The following is a 5806-nucleotide window of genomic DNA, read 5'->3' as shown; positions in this document are numbered from 1 at the left end:
CATTGAAGGTAATGGTCGTGTCACTCCATGTATTTATTGCTGCCACTGGAAGATTTCGGCAAGGCTGTGGAGTGTTCGGTTGCGCCTATAATTTGATGTGAAGGTCTCAAATACTGTTAATACCGTATTGTTATCCCCGGGATGGTGCTCTGTGGCATCTGGGATGAGAAGATCCTCACCACTTTTGGCCACCTGCCGGAGTACCCAACATGCTCTAAGACTGTGTGTTGGTATGGTATCCGCTGTACTATGAATTTTGCAGGGTCCGTTGAGCCATCCCTCCAATACGGTTCCACGCCCTGTAGAGGGTTTTTTCTTCTTTGTGATTAACTCGGGTGTCTTATGATAGTGCACCCTTTTACTTCGGATTGGGTGTATATTCGGAGCCGGATTATCCCAAAATTTTGTTTCAGTTTTCCGGGCGCTTTCCATCGCACAGTACTTTCGTACTATGAACGCCAAGTCGGCGAAGCGTGATGTGTCACGGTGACTTATGGCGTTAAGGATTCCCTTGTCCGTGCAATTATTGCAGAAAAATGAGACTACGTCTTCCTCGCGACAATCCTTAACCTTGTTTATCACAAGGAGGAATCTGGTCCAATAATGATGTACTGTTTCCTGGGGCTCTTGCCTGATGTGGGAAAGCTCGTTTATGTTTGGGTGGGAGGTGGATTTGAGTCCGAACCCTTACCCGATCTGAGACCCAGGGGCCGAGGAGTTTCCAATCTTGGAAGTTCGGGTTCCGGGATGTTGCCCGATAAGTCTGGCCCGCTGCCTGACTCTAGGTTCAGGGCTTGGGTGATATCCTCCCGTAAATGGGTATCCGGCTCGAAGAGCTCAGGAATCCGGACATAGTTAGTCCTCAAGATAGAGGAAGAATCGCCGCATTATTCCTCCACCACCGCAATATGATGGGTGACCAGTGGAGAGTTAATCTCCCTTCGATCGGGTTTAAGCACAATCCGATCATAGTCCGTAGCGACTCCCAAGGCGGCGATGCCATCCAAGAGCTCGTTTAGGGAAGAGAGCTCCATTGGATCCATCTGCTCGGCAAATTCCGAGCTGACGTGGAGGCTGTTTTCGATGACCCAAGAAGTCATCGTCGGTGCAGCAGCCGAACGGGCGGTCATGATGAAACTGCCTAGCCAGAGAGTTTGGCCGACATCTAGGGCTCCCCCGGCGGTAATGTTGTTTTTAACAACGAGACGAGGCATCCTTCCTTACAGTGACGGCACAGTGGAACTCTCAATGAAAGCACCAATGTCGGTGTCAAAACCGGCTGATCTCGGGTAGGGGGTCCCGAACTGTGCGTCTAGGCGGATGGTAACAGGAGGCAGGGGACACGATGTTTACCCAGGTTTGGGCCCTCTTGATGGAGGTAATACCCTACGTCCTCCTTGATTGTTCTTGATAATATGAGTAGTACAAGAGTTGATCTACCACGAGATCAAAGAGGCTAAACCCTAGAAGCTAGCCTATGGTATGATTGTTGTCGTCCCTACGGACTAAACCCTCCAGTTTATACAGACACCGGAGGGGGCTAGGGTTACACAGAGTCGGTTACAAGGAAGGAGATCTACATATACATATTGCCAAGCTTGCCTTCCACGCCAAGGAGAGTCCCATCCGGACACAGGACGAAGTCTTCAATCTTGTATATTCATAGTCCGATAGTCCGGCCAAAGGATATAGTCCGGCCGTCCGGATACCCCCTAATCCAGGACTCCCTCAGTAAGCTTATAGGTATTTTCTCTATCGTATCTAGGGCCCTCTGCTGCGTGTTCCTCTTATACGGGACATATTCTGCTCAACTCTCATCTTTCTCGATAGTAGGTTGTGGTAGCTGGTAGGATTTGACGGTTGAGGAAAGCAAATGTGTTCAGTACACAACAACTTTTGTAGTGTACCTCTTATTTCTAATCTTCGGTCACTTAATAGTGTTATTTTTCATATGCATATAGTTGGTATATGAGTCTCTTCAGAACACATCTAGACGTGCCTTGATTATTGCACATCTAAGTGACTCAATCAAACTAGAAAGAAAAGAAAATGCTTACACGAATCTTATCGTAAAATCAATGACATATGACTTAAATGTCCAATACTTAGAGCACATCTAAATGTGCTTTAGCAAAACTGTGTATCAAAATCTCAGCATTATAGAAACACCCTGGAAAACAATAATACAGGAGAATCCCTATAGAGTCCATCATCTTCAGACTCTGGGATGAGTGGATGAAGCCTTGGTGTTGTGGCTATTCACTGTCGGAGCCTGCCAAACCTAGTTTGTTGCAGATGAAAAGTCATCACCACTTCATTCCCATCGGAAAAGCATCCCAGAAATCAAAAGGTGGAGGCAGGAGTGGGGCAGACCCAAAGCTTGCTTCAATATGTTGTAGTTGTAGGATGATGTTCTGCACTAATGAAAGCCTTTGCACGGTCGTCAGCCCCGAGCCACGGCCCAGCATGCCCAAGGTTTGTCTCCTACCCTTCTTAGAGTCAAAGCCTTCACTTGAATCGATGAAGAACATCACCGAGGGATTTGGGTACTTCTCGTGGATGCAACCTTACACTGTATTTTACTGAAGAAACACAACTGAAAATGAGCTCCAACCACCTTTCATGGAAACCAAGTCCCGCATTTCCTATTTAATTGTCAGCTTATAGGTATTTTCTCCATCTTAACTAGGGCCCTCTGCTGCGCGTTCCTCTTATACGGGACAAATTCTGCTCAACTCTCATCTTTCTCGATAGTAGGTTGTGGTAGCTGGTAGCATTTGACGGTTGAGGAAAGCATATGCGTACAGTACACAACGACTTTTGTAGTGTACCTCTTATTTCTAATCTTCGGTCTCTAGATAGTCTTATTTTTCATATGCGTATAGTTGGTATATGAGTCTGTTTAGAACACATGTTGATGTGCCTTGATTATTGCACATCTAAGTGAGTCAATCAAACTAGAAAGAAAAGAAAATGCTTACACGAATCTTAGCGTAAAATCAATGACATATGACTTAAATGTACAATACTTAGAGCACGTCTGAATGTGCTTTAGCAAAACTGTGTATTAAAATCTCAGCATTATAGAAACACCCTTGAAAATACTAATACAAGAGAATCCCTATGGAGTCCATCATCTTCAGAATTTGGGATGAACGGATGAAGCCTTGGTGTCGTGGCTATTCACTATCGGAGCCTGCCAAACCTAGTTTGTTGTAGATGAAAGTCATCACCTCTTCATTCCCATCGGACAAGCATCCCAGAAATCAAATGGTGGAGGCAGGAGTGGGGCAGACCCTAAGCTTGCTTCAATGTATTGTACTTGTAAGATGATGTTCTGTGCTAATGAAAGCCTTTGCGTGGTCGTCAGCCCAACATGTGCAAGGTTTGTCTCCACCCCTGCTCAGAGTCAAAGCCTTCACTTGAATCAATGAAGAACATCACCGAGGTATTTGGGTACTTCTCGTCGATGCAACCTTACACTGTATTTTACTAAAGAAACACAACTAATAATGAGCTCCACCCGCCTTTCATGGAAACCAAGTCCCACATTTCCTATTTAATTGTAAGTTTATAGGTATTCTCTCCATCTTAACTAGGGCCCTCTGTTGCGCGTTCCTCTTATACGGGACAAATTCTTCTCAACTCTCATCTTTATCGATTGTAGGTTGTTGTAGCTGGTAGGAGTTGACGGTTGAGGAAAGCATATGCGTACAGTACACATCGACTTTTGTAGTGTACATCTTATTTCTAATCTTCGGTCTCTTGATAGTGTTATTTTTCATATGCGTATAGTTGGTATATGAGTCTGTTTAGAACACATCTACATGTGCCTTGATAATTGCACATCTAAGTGAGGCAATCTAACTAGAAAGAAAAGAAAATGCTTACACGAATCTTAGCATAAAATCAATGACATATGACTTAAATGTACGATACTTAGAGGATATCTAAATGTGCTTTAGCAAAACTGTGTATTAAAATCTCAACATTATAGAAACACCCTTGAAAATAATAATACAAGAGAATCCCTATGGAGTCTATCATCTTCGGAATTTGGGACGAATGGATGAAGCCTTGGTGTCGTGGCTATTCACCGTCGGAGCCTGTCAAACCTAGTTTGTTGCAGATGAAAAGTCATCACCACTTCATTCCCATCGGACAAGTATCTCAGAAATCAAAAGGTGGAGGCAGGAGTGGGGCAGACTCTAAGCTTGCTTCAATGTGTTGTAGTTGTAGGATGATGTTCTGTACTAATGAAAGCCTTTGCACGGTCCTCGGCCCAGCATGCCCAAGGTTTGTCTCCACCCCTGCTCAGAGTCAAAGCCTTCGCTTGAATCGATGAAGAACATCACCGAGGGATTTGGATACTTCTCGTCGATGCAACCTTACACTATATTTTACTAAAGAAACACAACTGATAATGAGCTCCACCCGCCTTTCATGGAAACCAAGTCCCGCATTTCCTATTTAATTGTAAGCTTATAGGTATTTTCTCCATCTTAACTAGGGCCCTCTGCTACGCGTTCCTCTTATACGGGACTAATTCTGCTCAACTCTCATCTTTCTCGATAGTAGGTTGTGGTAGCTGGTAGGAGTTGACGGTTGAGGAAAGCACTTGCGTGCAGTACACAACGACTTTTGTAGTGTACCTCTTATTTGTAATTTTCGGTCTCTTGATAGTGTTATTTTTCATATGCGTATAGTTGGTATATGAGTCTGTTTAGAAAAATCTAGATGTGCCTTGATTATTGCACATCTAAGTGAGTCAATCAAACTAGAAAGAAAAGAAAATGCTTACACGAATTTTAGCATAAAATCAATGACATATGACTTAAATGTACAATACTTAGAGCACATCTAAATGTGATGTAGCAAAACTGTGTATTAAAATCTCAGCATTATAGAAACACCATTGAAAATAATAATACAAGAGAATCCCTGTGGAGTCCATCATCTTCGGACTCTGGGATGAGTGGATGAAGCCTTAGTGTCGTGGCTATTCACTGTCGGAGCCTGCCAAGCCTAGTTTGTTGCAGATGAAAAGTCATCACCACTTCATTCCCATCGAACAAGTATCCCGGAAATCAAAAGGTGGAGGCAGGAGTGGAGCAGACCCTAAGCTCGCTTCAATGTGTTGTAGTTGTAGGATGATGTTCTGTACTATTGAAAGCCTTTGCGCGGTCGTCAGCCCCGAGCCATGGCCCAGCATGCCCAAGGTTTGTCTCCACCCCTGCTTAGAGTCAAATCCTTCACTTGAATCGATAAAGAACATCACCGAGGAATTTGGGTACTTCTCATAGATGCAACCTTACACTGTATTTTACTAAAGAAACACAACTGATAATGAGCTCCACCCACCTTTCATGGAAACAAAGTCCCGCATTTCCTATTTAATGGTAAGCTCATAGGTATTTTCTCCATCTTAACTAGTGTCCTCTGCTGCGCGTTCCTCTTATACGGGACAAATTCTTCTCAACTCTCATCTTTCTCGATAGTAGGTTGTGGTAGCTGGTCGGATTTGACGGTTGAGGAAAGCATATCCGTACAATACACAACGACTTTTGTAGTGTACCTCTTATTTCTAATCTTCAGTCTCTTGATAGTGTTAGTTTTCATATGCGTATAGTTGGTATATGAGTCTGTTTAGAACAATATAGATGTGCCTTGATTATTGCACATTTAAGTGAGTCAATCAAACTAGAATGAAAAGAAAATGCTTACACAAATCTTAGCATAAAATCAATGACATGTGACTTAAATGTACAATACTTAGAGCACATCTAAATGTGCTTTAGCAAAAATG

This window comes from Triticum dicoccoides, chromosome 2A (genome assembly GCF_002162155.2).
Source record: "Triticum dicoccoides isolate Atlit2015 ecotype Zavitan chromosome 2A, WEW_v2.0, whole genome shotgun sequence".
Lineage (NCBI taxonomy): Eukaryota > Viridiplantae > Streptophyta > Magnoliopsida > Poales > Poaceae > Triticum > Triticum dicoccoides.
The sequence above is the reverse complement of the archived record's forward strand: the minus strand, read 5'-3'. Positions refer to the sequence as shown.